Here is a 19,261-nt window from a genome sequence, read left to right as displayed (position 1 = left end):
CAAAAAACATGGTAATAAGAAGTGCAAATTCATAGAATATTATTTTAAAAATATACACCCCATGATTCCCTGAGTAAATAAAATTAAAGATAATTTTTCCATTTAAAAATGTTATTTCTTTTTTAAACTTGGTCAGGGTAAAAACCAATGTTTGAAACTTTTCCCATCCAGTTTGATAAACGTCAGGACATTATGTTGTGCTTCATTTGATGTTCTATTCTCAGTGGGAAAACTGATCTATGGAAGAGAGAGGTTTTTATTATAATCAAATGCTGTATCACAATAATTCAGCCATCAGGCTTCTTTGAATGGGAGGTATGGAAGCCACCTTTTCACCTAAACATTATTGAGAAGCTTACTATCACTCAAATGCTTGTTTGAAAAATAATCTTTAAATAAATTTAAAATTTGAAAAATCCTGGAAAGTAAATTCAATTAAATGCATTGAAACAGTCACTGTTCAATCCACAGAAGTAGTTTTGGTCAATCATCAAAGTCAAGAGAAACAACAGGCTCCTCTAAGCACCCAATTACTGAACTTTATGAATAAGTCAGTAGAAGCCACCTGGTACAGAGATCCACAACCTCCTAGGATCCCCAAACACACTTCATCAGGAGAGACAAGGCTTGGTGTGCACAGACCACCTCAGCTGAAGGAAGCCATCCATTCAGTTTCCTCACTGTTCCCTTAGGATGCATGAGAGTTCCCTGTCTTTATGCCTTCCAGTCACATTGCCCCCTCAGGGTACATGGCTACCTGCTACTGCCTGCTAGAGACACTTCTCATCATTATGCCAGTTTGGCAAAGTACAGTTTACCTAATTAGCTATTCCAAGGATGAGGCAAACATGCTCCCTAGGCTTGTGCCATTATTATGGATCTGATGTCCTTCTGTTATTCTGTGAATTTGTCACAGGAGGATTCAATTCAGCATCAAATCCTCAAGTGTTTCTGGAGCTTGAGGAAATGTCACAGACCACCTATTAATCATGACCCTCCATAGATAAAGTGAGTAAAATAAGCATCTAAAGGCCTGGGAAATGTTGGCTACTTCTGATTCATCTCCATTCATTTGACCCTTCAGTTTCTTCTTCTTATTTACAATGACTTACAGAAGATCCTTCCAAATTAAAAGGCCTGATTCAGAAGACTGTTCTTGAGCTAACTTACTTCTATATCAATGATGCCAAATGCTCTCTGTGTCTCAAAATTTCAATGACTCATGTATGTTCCAATATTTCATGAGAGGACCCGATCTTGTGGTACATATTATTTCATGTTATTTTATCTTTAATAGAAGTTACTTTTCTCTAAGTATAAAAGAATTCAAATTAGTTTAATGGAATAAAGCTATAAAAATGGGATGAAAGAAACACTAAGTAACCTAGAATCTCACACTCCAAAGAAAACCACTGTAGCATTTCCAGCTCTGGGAGTACCAACATCAGTATGTGAGTGGGCATCTTTGTAACTGCATTCAGGAGAGAAAACAAAAAGGAGGAATAATCTAAGATTGAGAGTTACAGCAGGCTCTGCCTACAACTCTCTAAGGAGAATGTTTCCAAGTCTCAATCTCAGGAGGTTGAGCATCCATGTTCCCTGTCAAGTGGACACCTACCCACCATCATGTTTGAACAGAGTACCACAACTCTGGAGTCACTTAAAAATACACACACACACACACACACACACACACACACACACACAAGCAAATAACAGGACAAACCAAGACCCCTTCTCCCATGCTCCCTTTTTAACCATGTAGTCTCTGTACTTCTCATTCTGATGGCTCTATTTAGAGACTGACTTGAGATTACATATATTCTCATAGCTGAAAACAACCATGGAAAGTGAAACTTTCAAACATTCACTGTTAATCACCATGTTTCCTCAAAAACTCCTTAAAGCCAATATACCAATGAAATGGGAGTTTGGGTTTTAGGAGAAAAGTGGATGGAAGATATGAACAAGGGTATTCAGCTCCTGACTCAGGGAAGTAGAGAAGTGGAGATGCATTTTCCATCTTCACCACCATAACACCCCCAAACTGGAAAGGGATTGGGAAGGACAGTTTGAATGAAGAAAGGCAAATTTGCCCTCTGTAAATTGCCCATACCCCCAAGGCACAATAAGTCCTCTCAGCAAAAGCCAAATGTAAAACCTGATCTAGAATTACAAAGAAGAAATGGTTTTGAATTCACTGGGAATAAATGATGCATTTTCCCCCATAAAGAGTATGTTAAAGAACCTCAATACCCATATCGCAGATAAGCCTCTCAATACTTTTAATGATCCATGAAGTTATCAGGTATGTTATCTGATAAGCAGAGATTTTTATTTTTTTATTAATATAGTTAATGGACTATATCAATTTTTTTTTTTTTTTGCATTTCATTCTGTGCCTCTTTGGGATGCCAGCATTAACTCTGATTTGCCTAGTAAGATGCATTTAGACCACAGAGATATCTTGATTTCAGAAAGTAATATAGAACTTAGTTCTATTGGCCTTTTTCTCTCAATTCAAAATCATCTTATCGAAAGCTAAAATATTCTTGGTATTTGTTCACGTTTTACTGTGTTTTGTACATTTAAGAAGTTTTCATTGTGCAATTCTAAATGCTGCTTGGCATATTTGTCTAGAGAGGTAGGAAAAAAACTATACACTTTGAACACAATGTTTGTGAACATAATGATATCTATAGGCCTGCAAAGACTTTTAAATAAGCAATGTATAGTATTGGTAAGAATATCTGATAATGGATTTGAGTAGTTCTTATTTGTTAATGAAAACTAGGCATAGATTTGAGTGGGGACAAGGCTTCTTTAGCCATTCCATTTACTCTTGAAGTATTTAATGAAAATGTGTATACTTAAGTTGCTGTAATATGTGAGTACCTCAAAATATATAGCAGTTAAGTTTTCAATAACAACAGCCTCATTCCAATATTGGGTGGCAAAGAAAAGTTGTTTACTTCCTTGGAGAATAGAACTGTGGTAATCAGAGCCTGGGAAGGGAGTAGAAGAAGGGTTGAGGAGAAGTACACTGGTGTAGTTGGATGAGAGGGGTAACTTCTAATGTTCTACAGCATAGTAAATAACTATGTTTGACAGCAGTTAAATATCACCAAATAAATAATAGAGTATTTTGAATGTTCCAAGCACAGAGACAGATAAATACCTGAGGATATATACCAATTAAATTGATATGATCCGGACACATTGTTACACATTTCTATACACATCTTGAAATATCACCTGTGTCTCATAAGTATATACAATTAGCTGTGTCAATTAAAAATCAATATATATATATTTTTAAGAAAGATTTATTATTTCTTCTGTTAAGTACATGATTTGTGAGAATCCCTTTTTTATTTTTTTCTAGTACTGTGGGTGAACCCAGGGTCATTAGGCCACTGAGCTATATTCCCATTTTTTTGTGTGTGTTTTTTTTTTTTTTTTTTTTTTTTTTTTTAGTTTTAATTTTGAGATGGGACCTCTCCTAAGTTGCTAGGCTGGCCTTGAACTTGAGATCCTCTTGCTTCAACCTCAATTGCTGAGATTGCAGGCATAGGCCACCACATAGGCCACCACATCTGGCAAGAATCCTTATTCTTATTGTGAGGAGCTGGCTCTACCTTTACCTGTATTTCCTATCTCTGTGTGGGGTAAACACTAGTCAGTACCTAGAAAGGCTATTGTTCCTGGCAGTGAGGTAAGGTCTCCAAAGAAAGTGATAAGGAAGAAAATGGAGAGGAGCAACTGGTTGTTTCCTTTCTAATCTTCAGGTGAGGAATAAAGCAGAGTGACCTTGGTTATAAAGTAGAAGAATGTACTCATAAAACTTCTGAAGAACTTCACCTCTGCAGTGAGCAAGCAGCCTATCCCATATATTCCCCTGCTTGTACATGCTGTGCAGCCCTCTATTGTATCCTGGCTTGCCACCACCAAGGAGCACGTGAGTCATAAAATATCCAACCCATATCTGTTGAATCCTCAAAGTTCCTTCTTTGGGACTGAAAAACCCTTGCATCCCAGGGGCATGAACACTGTATTTCTGATTGTGTCCTTTTTTTTTTTTGTTTGTTTTTGGATTGTTGTTCTCTTATATAAGTATAGTTAATAAAGATTTGCATTGGAAAATTAACAAGGGAAATAATTTACAAGCATTTTGGGGCATTACAATGTCTTCAGAACTCCATTCCAAACATGTGTTACGTCAACTTATAATAAGGAGCTAAATTATTTGCTTAAGTATAAATATAATTCTTTGTGCTTATAGTTAAGCACTTTGATATACCTAATTCAAACAAACAAAAAAATAAATAAAATCCCCAGGGAAATCTTTGCCAGTAGTAGAAAAACGTTACAACCTCTCAATCTAAATCACATGTCAAAGCTGATATTTAGATTCCAATATCACGTATAAATCTAAAATCCTTTGACATTTTATATGACTTAAATATGCATTTTAGCTCCAGCTTGCAGCATCCCTTTGTCAGGAAGGTGGTCAACTATTGCAGGGTTGGATCAATTCAGAAGTAACATGCAATGCCAGGCTTTGTAGCCACGGGTAGTCTGGTTATGAGAGTCTACCCTTGTAACAACAGAGAAGCAAATAAAATTTAGGGAAGTTATACATTGAAATTATGTATTTCCATTGTGTCTTTAGAATGAAGAAACTCTCAGGACTTGGGATGTAGCTGGCGGGTAAAATGCCTGCCTTCCCAAGAAAAGGCTCTGCGTTCAATTCTCAGTACTAAGAATAAAAATAAATTAGAATAAAGAAATTTTCAAGCTTTGCTCATTTGTATTATTAATGAAATGTCCTCTGATGAAATGATGCTCTTTTTTTTTTTTTTTCAACCATAGAACTCTTTTAAGGTCTAAGAGGAGTAGGACTCAGTTGAGCAATAAGGACCAAAGTGTTAACACAGACTTTATTGTGATCCTTAATTCCAATTTATCATTTCCACTCTACTATCCTTAATTTCAAATTATCTTTTCCACTCTACTTTTCAGGGAGTGAAAAGGAGTCTGTCGAGTACACATTATTTGAGAAGATAGAAACTAACTTATAGAAGTATAAAAGAAAACGAATTCCACTTTATGGACAGTTATGCTCATATTTTCACAGGAGAAGAAATATGGAGGTAGCTTAATTATAATGACTTAAATGGATTTTGGTTTAATTCTTTTTAATGCAGAAGCTTATAAGGTAGACCCATGTCATCAGTACAAGAAAACAGGTTACAGGAAAAGCATATATTTTACAGTGAACATTTGTAGATTGCATATTGGAATAATGTGTATATATTTATTCAATATATCGCAAACAAGAGAGAGTTAAAAGGTAAAAAACTACTAAATACATGTTTGTTTTTATCCCAACCCCAGGACAGATTGCTGAGCAATCTGTCATAAAACTTTACTTTTAGTTTCCAAACTTTTCCTGCAGCAAGAAGAGATGGCAGTGTTTGGAAATGGTAAAACTGAAAACATCTCAGAAACACAAAAGTTCTCTGAAGAAACTGCCTTTTTCCTGGGTAGAGTCGTGCTACAGGCTTCCTGCCAGGGAGATAGACTCCTTGCCACCTAAGCATACTAGCATGAGCATATGTAAATCAATCCTTCTATCATACAGATGAAAGCTGAGCAAGCCTACAGGTAAGGAAGAATGGTCTGCAATTATTCAGGCTCACCTCATCTCACTAGTCTAAGAGAAGAGCACTTACTTCTTTCTAAATGAAGTACAAATCCCATTGTAGTGGTTTTGTTTGGCTAACACGGTCATGTGACTCAGTGTCCATGAGTTTCCAGAGGGCTGTATTGATACCCTTTTCCCTGGAATCCATGCAGTACAGCAAGGCCATTTTCCCAAAAGTAATAGTACCACTAACTCTAGACTGGAGAAGGGATGATGGTCATATGCAATCGAAGCAATGTCCTCCTCAAGTGACAACACCGCAGGAGCACTGTTGGAAAGAAACAGAAATACAAAAGGTCTGATTTGCTTCTGCCATGTACTTGCATATTTTCGATATTTAAAAACTTTAGTGGATATTAAAAATGTACAGATAAACGGAATAATCTCCAAGTCAGGCTTATTTGTGGTTCTCTCTCTCTCTCTCTCTCTCTCTCTCTCTCAATCACACACACACACACACACACACACACACACACACAAACACACACACACACACACACACACACACTCTTTCAGAATGCTCAATGAAGGAAACCAGCCTACCTCAGCCTTAGGTATGAAAGAGGTTTCAAAGGCACACACTGGACAATTCCTGAAAAGCATGAGCCTTGGGTCCATTTATAATATATGGGAATTGTCCTAGAGATTCTGAGTATGATGATCAATGTTGATAAGCTAGCCAACTATATATCAAATAGGCCATATTGGATATATAACCAAAAGGAATGGTGTCCTTAGGGAGCTTTATATTCTATCTGTCTTCTCTAAGCCTTACCAAGGCTCTAGGGTAAAAGATTTTAAAATATTTTGTAGCAAAGTTTTCCATTAATTTTTTCCCCAAATGATGTCTTTACTCAGCTGTTCAACACATACAGCAAATAAAATAAAACTACTTAGGTTGAGTGTGAGTTTGGGAAGGAGCTTGCCTAGGCCAGGCTTCTTCCTGCCATTATTCTTGTGGTCAGTCAGAGTTGATCTAACCAATGAAGGAGGCAGGACTCATAGATGTTAAAAGTCTTATTGTGCTGATTTCTATGCCAAATTTTAGTCTGACAATATGATTTTCAGCGTAATTTTTAATTGTGGGAAATTCAACCAAAATTCCCTCAAACAGTAATGATTTGCTATTAGAAAACAAGTAGAACAAATCTTAAAGAACAAAGAATAAAGTATAGAAAAGAAAATATTTTCTGTTAACAATGGATATAGTACCATGGAAGAATTGGATAAGCAAAACTTAGACAATAAATCCAAACCTTTCAGTAGAACCCAGCTCTCCCAGTGATATAAAAAGCATTCCAGGGACCATAGAGATTTTGAAATCACTGCAGAGGGAATACAAATACAGTTTGTAGAGGTTAATTAGGGCATTAGAGGACAATATTGCTTTTGGAAAGTTTTTTTTTTTTAAATAACTTGATTGCAGAAAGATTTCAAATAAATTTCTGAGAGAAAACAAATGAGTTTTTGGATTTAAATTTAAATAGTTGAAACAAGTTTATCCTAATGTAACATGCCTTAGAATAACTATGAAGATCATCATTTATACTGCCCAAAATACAGGAAACATTTTTTTTTTCCTCCAACTGAGGCTACTAGAGAATTAAAGCATATAGAAAAGAGTTTTTTTTAGTCATGTGGAAATTCTTGAAAGTGAAAGATGAAGACTGGTACCTTGAAAAGGGTTAGACAAAGCTGATGTCATAGTGTTCACTTCCAAATGTTCAATGACAGTAAATGTATTTCTCTCCAAACCCTAAGAGCAGCTGAAAGATGTTATCTAATTAATCCATTCCTTTAAAAAAATGATACTTATATCACCCCATGAGATAGTCATGTGTTCTACTGCAATTATGCTGAGAGAATCAAGGAATCTATGACAAAGGACTTGTCATTCATCCACTTAGCAAACAGATACAAGGCAATGTCACTATCTGTAACAGGTGTTGAGGATAAGCAGCAAATAAGATATAATCTCTGTGAGAAATGCACAGTTCAAGGTAAAATAGATATAGAGATCACATCAGCATGATGTAGGTATTCTGAGAAGTAACTACAACATTATCTTTGGAAAGATATTTAAGAGGATGTTCAGGAAGGGTTTGTCATCAATAGGGAACCTAGATATACAAGTTGGCCAGGAGAGGAGAGGGATGAAAGGATGTTCCAGTGAGAGGGGTCACAATATGCAAAAACCTAAGGGCCAAATACAAAGGTCATGTTAGAGGCTCAGGAATCAGTGTCACTGAAGTAATAGTTAGAGAAGGGGTGTTATGATACTATCCTGATAACATAAACAGAATCTAGACAATGAAAGGCCACAAATAGCATGTCAGGGATTTGAGGCATTATATAAGGCTTTCAAGCAAAAACTGATTTTTGCTGGATCTGAATACAAAACAGATTATTCGGACTGGAAGTGGAGAAGGGTGTGAAGGTGAGCAAGACTGTATGCAAGGAGAACAATGAAGAGGGAACAGTTCTTCAGTAAGAGAATTCAAAATTTCATTGGGACCAAACAGAGGTAGCAGAAGTGAGGACAGAGAAAACTGCCCCAATCCAACTGGTCTTTATGAGGCCCAGCAGATAAGACTTTGCAGCAGGAAGGACAGAGACCAAAAGAAGGGAAGTAGGAAACCATCTGGGTTTTAGGTCTTGGCATTGGGTGTCCTTAAATGGGGAGTACAGGCTGGATTCTGGTTGATGAATTTAGTTTTTAACATGTGGAACTTGGGGGTTCTCTGGTTCCCCAAGAGAAATTCTTGTGTTTTCTCTATTCTTTTCTTTACTTTTTAGGTACTAGGGATTAAACTCAGGAGCACTCTACCACTGAGCTACATCACCAACCTTTTTTCATTTTCTGAGTCAGGGTCTCTTTGAATTGCTGAGGCTGGCCTCAAACTTCTGATGCTCCTGCTTCAGTCTCCTGAGTAGCTGTTATTATAGTTGTGCACCACACACCTCTTGGAATTTTTGTTCTTATCATGATCCTACTTTGTTGAATGTAACTGCATTAGATGAAATAGGACAATTGAAGGAAAGATTATATACTGAAGGGAAATATTGATGAGGAAAAGGGAGATAATTGGAAAACAAACCACTGAACCAGTGAAATAAAATGAAATGCCCGGTACAGCGGCTCACACCTTTAATCCCAGCCACTTGGGAGACCAAGACAGAAGGATCCCAAGTTGAAAGCTAACCTTCACATCTTAGTGAGACCCTGTCTGAAAAATAAACATTAAAAAGGACTGAGAATGTAGTCCAGTGGTAAATCACACCTGGGATCAATCACCAGTACCAAAAGGGCAAGTAAAGAAAGGGAGAAAAGACACTACTCAGTGAAATGGAATTACAAAATCATAGTATAAGTATTGTGAGTAGTTTTCCACATTTAGAAGATTAAAGAAGCAAGCAACACCTGAATTGCATGTTGTCTGTATAAATTCACGGAGGCAAAGCATGAACACCTGTGTGTACACATGGAAGTCAGTGGAAACATGAGATTAGTAGAAAATAATGTCAGACCACCTACCTGACATGGGTAGCCAATAAGATTGGCTGTCTTGACTTGATTGACCTGATTGGCCTCAGTGTCAGTGTTCAGATCTTAGGGACATATGTACATCTCATATTGAATATTCTGAGGTTTCTTGACAGGAGATTTTTAGTGAGGAAATGTTCCGATTCTGAAAGACTATCGTTATTATGCATGAAACTTTGTTGATCAATTTTTTTAAACATCATGACATATGCAGAATGGAAATATTCTTAATTTAAGATTTAATGGATTTCCTTTTCCATGTAATATATACTAGATAATTGTCCGATCTTGACAATGTAAAAAATAAAATACAAATAACAGAAGTTGAAAGAACTCAGAGGGGGCTGGGGTTGTGACTCAAGTGGTAGGCGCTCACCTGGCCTTCGTGCAGCCCGGGTTTGATCCTCAGCACCACATACAAAAAAAACCCAAAGATGTTGTGTCCGCCGAAAACTAAAAAATAAATATTAAAATTCTCTCTCTCTCTCTCTCTCTCTCTCTCTCTCTCTCTCTCTCTCTCTCTTTCTCTTAAAAAAAAAAGAAAGAACTCAGAGGAAGAGTCAAAAATACTAATATCTGTATGTTATAAGGCAGAGAATAAAAAATGAGTGTTTATGATTGATGAAACAAAAAATAAAATTATGAGTACTATTTAATGTTCAAATATAAGAATTTAGGAACAAAAGGATAGAAAGCTTGTATGCTATGTCACCTAAAGATTAAAATATAGCTACCAATTCATCACAGTGCTTGGCTGCAGTCATGACAATGGTATGAATGTGTGTGAACAGAGATTGTGTCAATCAGAAAGAACATACCATTAAAATGCACTATTGTGTTCCTAACAAAGTCAAGGGAGACTGGTACACTTGTGAAAGGATCACACAAAATACATTGAGAAACTCCACTGAAGGTCACATGCACACCATGTGTTATGGATTGGGGTTCTTAAATGTTCTGTTTGTTACAGAGGCAATGGCTGTCTTGGGAACATTAAATGGAGACCATATTAAGAGAGAAGGATTACCTCTGAACTGAAAGGCATTTTTGCAGCAATGAACTGTTGGGAATTTTATGTTTTATAGGGGTCCTTCACTCTTTTTCAGGGTCCCATGACTTTAGGACATTCACAGTACAGGCCAGCTTCCACTCCCAGGCTTGGTGTTCTTTTCGTCAGATTTCAATGTCATGATGTAGAAGATGGAAGATGGAAACGCCAATGCCTGTCTGAAGGAGCAAGTGGTTAAGGGATCTGGAAATGTTCTGTGACAGAGGCAATGCTATCTTGGGAACAGTAAATGGAGAACATGTTAAGAGATTACCTCAGAAGTGATAGCCAATTACAGAGCACTGAAGTGTTAGGAATTGGAAGGTCTCAAGTAGGTCTTTCTTTTCTTCTCTGATTTAGGACTTTCATAGTAAAGGCCAGCATCCACTCCCAGGCATGGTGTTCTTTTCCTCAGATTTCAGTGTCATGATATAGGAGATGGAAGAAGGAAATGACAATGCCTGTGTGGAGCAGCAACTGGATTAGGGTTCTGAGAAGTTCTGTGACAGTCATTGGTTGTCTTGGAAACATTAAATGAAGAGCATGTTAGTAGAGATGTATGACCTCAGAAGTGACAGCCAATGAAGGTGCACTGAACTGTTAGGAACTGGCAGGTCTCCAATGGGTCTTTCTTTCTTCTGGGGGTTCCATGACTTCAGGGCATTCAGAGTACAGGCCAGAATGCAGTCCCAGGTTTGGAGTATTTCCCCCCAAATTTTACTGTCATGCTGTAGAAGATGGAAGATGGAAATGACAATGACTGTTTGAAGCAGCAGCTGGGTTAGTGTTCTTGAAATCTTCTGTGACAGAGGCAATGGCTATCTTGGGAACATGAAATGGAAAGCATGTTAGGAGAGACATATAAACTCTAAGCTGAAAGGCATTGATGGAGCACTGAACTGTTAGGTATTTTCAGGTCTCAAATGAGTCATTCTTTCTTTTTCAGGGTCCCATGACTTTTGGGTCTTTTATACTAATGTTCAGCTTTCATTCCCAGGCATGGTGTTCTATTCCTTAGATTTTCAGCTCATGATGTAGAAGATGGAAGGTGGAAACGACAATGACTTCTGAAGTAGTAACAGGATTAGGGTTCTTGAAATGTTCTGTGACAGAGGCAATGGCTCTCTTGAGCACATTAAATGAAGAGTGTATCAGGAGAGATGGATTACCTCTCAGTTGAAAGCCACATATGGAGCACTGATCTGTTAGGAACTTGCATGTCTCAAGTGGGTCTCTGTTTTTCAGTGTCCCATGACTTTAGAGCCTTCATAGTATGGGAAGCTTCCACTCCTAGGCATGGTGTTCTTTTCCTCCGATATTACGGTCATGATGTAGAAGTTGGAAGATGGAAACAACAATGCCTGTCTGAAGCAGCAACTGCATTAGGGTTCTTGAAATGTTCTGTGACAGAGGCAATGGCTGTCTTGGGCACATCCCTTGGAGAGCATGTGATGATAGATGGATTACCCCTGAACTGAAAGCCATTGGTGGAGCACTGTAGTGTTAGGAATTTGCAGGTCTCAAATGGGTCTTTCTTTCTTTTTTGGTGTCCCATGAGTTTAGGGCATTCATAGTACAGGCCAACTCCCACTCCCAGGCGTGGTGATCTTTTTCTCAGATTTTACTGTCATGATGTAGAAGATGGAAGATGGAAACAACAATGCCTGTGTGAAGTCCCAACTGCATTAGGGTTCTTGAAATGTTCTGCGACAGAGGCAATGACTGTCTGGGGCACATTAAAGGGAGAGCAAGTTAGGAGAAATGGATTACCTCTGAAGTGAAAGCCATTGATGGAGCACTGAACTGTTAGAAAATTACATGTCTTAAGCAGGTCTTTCTTTCTTTTGTTTTCCGGGTCAAATAACTTTAGGGCATTCATAGTAAAGGCAGGCTTCAACTCCAAGGTGTGGTGATCTTTTCCTCAGATTTTGCAGTCATGATGTAGAAGATGGAAGGCGGAATCGACAATGACTTCTGAAGCAGCAACTCGATTAGGGTTCTTGAAATGTTCTGTGACAGAGGCAATGGCTCTCTTGAGCACATTAAAAGGAGAGTGTATCCGGAGAGATGGATTACCTCTGAACTGAAAGCCACTTATGGAGCACTGATCTGTTAGGAATTTGCATGTCTCAAGTGGGTCTTTCTTTATTTTTCATTGTTCCATGATTTTAGGGCATTCATAGTTCGGGAAGCTTCCACTTCCAGTGGAGGTATTCTATTCCTTAGAGTTTACTGTAACAATATAGAAGTTGGAAGATGGAAACAACAACGCCTGTCTGAAGCAGCAACTGGATTAGGGTTCTTGAAATGTTCTGTGACAGAGGCAATGGCTGTCTTGGGCACATTCAATGGAGAGCATGTTAGGAGAGATGGATTACCTCTGAACTGAAAGCCATTTTGCACCAATGAACTGTTTGGAATTGTATGTCTTACAGGGGTCCTTCACTCTTTCTCAGGGTCTCATGACTTTAGGGCATTCACAGTACAGGCCAGTTTCCACTCCCAGGCTTCCTGTTATTTTCCTTAGATTTCACTGTCATGATGTAGAAGATGGAAGTTGGAAACGACAATGCCTGTCTGAAGGAGCAAGTGGATTTGGGTTCTGGAAATGTTCTGTGACAGAGGCAATGCTATCTTGGGAACAGTAAATGGAGAGCATGTTAACACAGAGAGAGATTACCTCAGAAATGATAGCCAATTACAGAGCACTGAAGTGTTAGGAATTGGCACGTCTCAAGCAGGTCTTTCTTTTCTTCTCTGATTTAGGTCTTTCACAGTAAAGGCCAGCATCCACTCCCAGGCATGGTGTTCTTTTCCTGAGATTTCAGTGTCATAATATAGAAGATGGAAGAAGGAAACGACAATGCCTGTGTGGAGCAGTAACTGGATTAGTGTTCTGAGAAGTTCTGTGACAGTCATTGGTTGTCTTGGGAACATTAGATGAAGATCATGTTAGTAGAGATGTATGACCTCAGAAGTGACAGCCAATGAAGGTGCACTGAACTGTTAGGAATTGGCAGGTCTCCAATAGGTCTTTCTTTCTTCTGGGGGTTCCATGACTTCAGGGCATTCAGAGTACAGGCCAGAATGCAGTCCCAGGTTTGGAGTATTTCCCCCCAAATTTTACTGTCATGCTGTAGAAGATGGAAGATGGAAATGACAATGACTGTTTGAAGCAGCAGCTGGGTTAGTGTTCTTGAAATCTTCTGTGACAGAGGCAATGGCTATCATGAAAACATGAAATGGAGAGCATGTTAGAAGAGACATATAACCTCTAAACTGAAAGGCATTGATGGAGCACTGAACTGTTAGGAATTTTCAGGTCTCAAATGGGTCGTTCTTTCTTTTTCAGGATCCCATGGCTTTTAGGTCTTTCATAGTAAGGCCATCTTCCACTCCGGGCGTGGTGTTTTTTACCTCAGATCTTCAGGTCATGATGTAGAAGATGGAAGATGGAAACAACAATGCCTGTATGAAGCAGCAAGTGGATTAGGGTTCTTGAAATGTTCTGTGACAGAGGCAATGGCTCTCTTGGGAATATCCCATGGAGAACATGTGGAGAGAGATGGATTACCTCTGAACTGATAACCTTTGATGGAGTACTGTAATGCTAGGAGTTTACAGGTCTCAAATGGGTCTTTCTTTCTTTCTTTTTTGGTGTCCCAGGACTTTAGGGCATTCGTAGTACAGGCCAGCTTCCACTCCCAAGCATGGTGATCTTTTTCTCAGATTTTACAGTCATGATGTAGAAGATGGAAGATGAAAACAACAATGCCTGTGTGAAGCAGCAATTGCATCAGAGTTCTTGAAATGTTCTGTGACAGAGGCAATGACTGTCTGGGGCACATAAAGGGAGAACATGTTAGGAGAGATGGATTACCTCTGAAGTGAAAGCCATTGATGGAGCACTGAACTGTAAGAAAATTACATGTCTCAAGCACGTCTTTCTCTCTTTTGTTTTCCGGGTCGCATAACTTTAGGGCATTCATAGTAAAGGCGGGCTTCAACTCCAAGGTGTGGTGTTCTTTTCCTCAGATTTTCAGGTCATGATGTAGAAGATGGAAGGTGGAAATGACAATGACTGTCTGAAGCGGCATCTGGATGAGGGTTCTTGAAATGTTCTGTGACAGAGGCAATGGCTCTCTTGAGCACATTAAATGGAGAGTGTATCCGGAGAGATGGATTACCTCTGAACTGAAAGCCACTTATGGAGCACTGATCTGTTAGGAATTTGCATGTCTCAAGTGCGTCTTTCTTTTTCAGTGTTCCATGATTTTAGGGCATTCATAGTATGGGAAGCTTCTACTTCCATTGGAGGTATTCTATTCCTCAGAGTTTACTGTCATAATGTAGAAGTTGGAAGATGGAAATAATAATGCCTGTCTGAAGCAGCAACTGGATTAGGGTTCTTGAAATGTTCTGTGACAGAGGCAATGGCTGTCTTGGGCACATTCAATGGAGAGCATGTTAGGAGAGATGGATTACCTCTGAACTGAAAGCCATTGACGGAGCACTATAGTGTTAGGAATTTGCAGGTCTCATTGGGTCTATCTTTCTTTCTTTTTTGGTGTCCAGTGACTTTAGGGCATTCATAGTACAGGCCTGTTTCCACTCCCAGGCCTGGTATTCTTTTTCTCAGATTTTACTGTCTTGATGTAGAAGATAGAAGATGGAAACAACAATGCCTGTATCAAGCAGCAACTGGATTAGGCTTCTAAAAGGTTCTGTGACAGAGGTAATGGCTGTCTTGGGCACATTACTTTTAGAGCATGTGATAGAGATGCATTATCTCTGAACTGAAACCCATTAATGGAGCACTGACCTGTTAAGTATATGCAGGTCTCAAGTGCATCTTTCTATTTCGAGGTTCCATGCATTTAGGTCTTTCATAGTAGAGGCAGTTTCCACTCCCAGTCATGCTGCTCGTCTTTTTTCAGATTTCACTGTCAGGATGTAGAAGATGGAAGATGGAAACAACAATGCTAGTATGAAGCAGCAACTGGATTAGGGTTCTTGAATGATCTGACAGAGGCGATGGCTGTCTTGGAAACATTCAATGGAGAATCTGTTAGGAGAGATGGATTACCACTGAAATGGAAGCCTTTAATGCATCACTGTAGTGTTAGGAATTTGCAGGTCTTAAATGGCTCTTTCTTTCTTACTTTTCTGGTGTCCCATGATTTTAGGGCATTCATAGGAAACTGCAGCTTCCACTCCCAGTCATGGTGTTCTTTTCCTCAGATTTTACTGTCATGATGTAGAAGATGGAAGATGGAAATGACAATGACTGTCTGAAGCAGCAACTGCATTAGGGTTCTTTACAGGTCTGTGACAGAGGCAATGGCTGTCTTGGGATCATTCAATGGAGAGCATGTAAGGAGAGATGGAGTACCTCTGAAATGAAAGCCATTGATGGAGCACTGTGCTGTTAGCAATTTGCATGTCTCAAATGTGGCTTTCTCTCTTTTTTTCTTTTTTGGTTTCCCATGACTTTAGGGCATTCATAGTAAAGGCCAGCTTCCACTTCCAGGTGTGGTGTTCTTCACCTCAGATTTTCAGGTCTGATGTACAAAATGGAAGATGGAAGTTGGAAGATGGAAATGACAAAGCCTCTCTGAAGCAGCGGATTAGTGTTTTTGAAATGTTCTGTGACAAAGCCAAAGGCTGTCTTGGGAACTCTCAGTGGGAAAGCGCCCCTTGAGACTTCCCAGTTGCTATGGGAACGATCTGTTGAAACAGAGGTTCTGTGACACTCATGGAGTCCTTCACTTCTTGACCATGAGGTTTGGATGCCAGGTGTGGGAGTTAGAAGTTTATCAAAGCAAGCTGGTCATCATAATCAGGTTGCCCCTATTTATGACCCTGTTTTGCTTGCTTTGCACAAACTTTCTCCCCAAACCCCTTTCATTGATCACACTGAGAAGGCTTGTGGTCATTGCACTCCACAGTGTAATAGCCTGTTTGGGTCCCATCTGCTGCCACCTGCAGGGTGGTTAATTGAGGAAACCAGATGAGAGGCCATGGGGGATGAGAAAAGACAGAAATCCAAGGGGTGAAAAAGCTGGAACTGGGTGTCCATTACACTCTGGTAGAGTGCAACGGTCAGGAGCCAGCTCAACACGTTTGTTATATAAGTTTCGTACTTAAAAGGTGTTTTTGTGAGAAAATTTGTGCAAAGCCATCAAAACCAAGGTCATATGTATGACCAGTCCAATTATGAGTGGCAGCTTGTGCCCATAACGTTCCACCGCTGAGCCCTGCCACCTGAACCACAAGCTCAAGAACTGAATAGCTCCCTGGGTGGTACAGGTGGAACAGGTCTTCACCCAAGAAACTGGGCAGTCTTGACCAGCGCCTTGCATCAAGAATTCCCAGGAGGGGCATCACCTCCCGGACAATTAAAGAACCCCCTAATTTAGTCACTGCTCCCAACAACTGCCTAGATGTTATTCTATATGTCCATCAGTGTTGAGGAAAACACTTCAAGTTGCTGTTAATTTATATCCTAATGACTGGCTTCCAGTTGGAGCTCACTGGCAATTTTTGAGGCAATGATTTTAAAAGCCTTGGATTTCCCTGATCTGGGCTTGATGCGGACCCCGTTCAAAGCCAGTCTGGGAAGTTTACATACCTCCATCTCCCACTGCACCGGTTTCTCGGTGTACCCATCTCCATGGATGCAGAAGAGCAGAAAGGGCGTCTTGTGCATGTATTGGCAGTTGTTGGCATCTAGCACCTTTCGGATTTCCCTCATGATGTCACTGGGATCCATGGCACTAGTGATTTTCATGCTCCAGGTGAAGTGCAGGGAGCGAGGTTTTGCTTGTTGGTTCTCCTTTCTCTGCTCAGCAGTGACATGATGACTTGAACATGATGACTTGTATCTCGGGGTCTTCCCAGACTCAGTTGGAGGCCTCCTTGTGATTTTCGATGTAAACTTGGGAAAAACACCAGTGGTGCCTCTTCTTTGAGTCTGGGGCAATGCTTCAGCTGGATGGACGCAGCTGGGTGAGGCAAGAGGACCTTCGTGTGTTGCAGTTTGGGATTCCCGGGGCTGGCGGTGGAACATTCCACGAAGGGCACTGGCTCTGGGGAAGCAGGTGCAGCCCCGGGTGGAGGTACTTGGGACACTGTGGGTTGAAGTCACTGGAGGGCTCTGGGCAGGGAAGGTGCTGTTGTTCTGCCCATTCCGGCTCACTGAACGTGTGTCTGCTTTCGTTGTTTTGCGGCAAATGTTCTTACTCCACAGTGTCTTCCCTCCAGATGGTGTGCTGCTCTTGTAGGCAGCAGGCATTTTCTTGAATTCAGGAGTCTCCAGCTCCTTGGGACTGGTGGTGATCCCAGGTAGGGGCCTGGCTGGAGAAATTCCCTTTCCTCCCACAGCACTGCCACCGGATTTCTGGGAGGCCATTTGATGTTCTCTGAGGTGACTCTGGGCAGTGCTGGTCGGATATGGCCCAGTTCCAGCATGGTCCAGGGACCGTGTCTGCTTCTGAGTGGAAACGCTTCGCTGCACTTTGCGGTGAGGAGGCCAGCTGGTGCTCTTTCTGAGGACCCTGCTTGGCTGCAGCTCAGCCAACGAGATGTTTCTGTGGGAGATGGCCACCTCTGGACCAACAAAGGGTTGGAGGACATCAAGGCCTCTGTTGATCCACCTGTCTCCCATAATTTCGGCCAGGGTGCTTCTCTTAGTTGGATTGAGCACCAGGAAGCGTTTCAGCAGATGTTCACACTCTGGTGACATGTACAGAGGGATTTGGTATCTACCTTGTAGCACTCTGTCTCTAAGTTCTCTCACATTGGCCCCAACAAAAGGAAGCGACCCGGTGACTAGGGTGTATAGAACCACGCCAAGACTCCACACATCGACTTCGGGCCCCTCGTACTCTATGAGCTGGAAGAGCTCTGGAGCTGCGTAGGGCAGACTGCCGCAAAACGTGTTGAGTTTACACCCAAGTGTAAACTGGTTGCTGAGTCCAAAATCGGCTAGCTTGATGTTCATCTCTGCGTCGAATAACAGATTCTCCGCCTTCAGGTCTCGGTGGGCGACCTGCTTTTGGTGACAATATTGGACTGCAGACACGATTTGCCGGAATATAGATCTTGCCTCCTCTTCCTGCAGTCTTCCTTTGTTGGCCAGATAGTCCAAAACTCTCCCTCCACTGGCGTACTCCAGGACCAAACAGAGTGCTTTTTCGCAGTCCAGAGCTTCATAGAGCTTCACGATGTGTGGGTGGTCTAACATCTTGAGGATTCTCACCTCTCTGTACATCATTTTGAGCTCTTGTGGCTTCAGATGTCTCTTATCGATGATCTTGATTGCCACTTCTTGACCTGTGAGGACGTGACGGGCCAGCATGACTTTGGCGAAGGTCCCCTTGCCGAGGGTTTTCAGTAGTCTATACTCTCCAATGCGAGTCTGTTTACCTGCAGAGGAAGCTGTGGATTTGGGGCGCTGTGCTCCAGAATGCCCGGTCTGGGAGATGTCTTCTGCCCGTCTAGCTCCATGCGAGGGGTGCATGGTTTGACCCAAGTTGATGATCGATGGGTCTCGGTGTCACTGGAAAGTTTAGGATAGGTGAGGGCTAGGCAAGGAGAGGGGGTGGGGCAAAACAAGGAGAGAGTTGGAGATGGGTTGGGGAAAAAACAGCCACAACTGCCTTTTACCAACAATATCGTGCCCAGTTCAAAAACTCGCTCTGGGAACATGGAAGGCCAAAAGGCAAATGAGGAGTGGTTCTAGGTCCACTCATTTCTAGGATTCTCATTCTGTTATCTCCTAGGCAGTCAATGCAGTCATAAAGGTACTGACTGCATAAAGAGTGTTCATATGCACCCTAAGTGGATCAAGGACCCAGGCGCTTACTCTGTCTAAGGAACTTGACAGTTTGGGGGTCAAGACCTGATGAAAAAGAAAACTTTTTTTTTTTTTTTCCAGAAATATTCAGCTGGACATAAACAC

General features: G+C 40.8%; 1 pseudogene; it reads right to left on the bottom strand.

Annotated features, from left to right (window-relative positions):
- Positions 1 to 16,804: 16,804 nt before the first annotated feature.
- Positions 16,805 to 18,820, bottom strand: LOC143401911 (MAP/microtubule affinity-regulating kinase 3 pseudogene; annotated as a pseudogene).
- Between the last annotated feature and the right edge of the window lie 441 nt (positions 18,821 to 19,261).

Source organism: Callospermophilus lateralis, chromosome 6 (assembly GCF_048772815.1).
Source record: "Callospermophilus lateralis isolate mCalLat2 chromosome 6, mCalLat2.hap1, whole genome shotgun sequence".
Taxonomy (NCBI): Eukaryota; Metazoa; Chordata; class Mammalia; order Rodentia; family Sciuridae; genus Callospermophilus; species Callospermophilus lateralis.
Note: the sequence above shows the minus strand (reverse complement) of the source record. Positions and strands in the feature narration are given on the sequence as shown.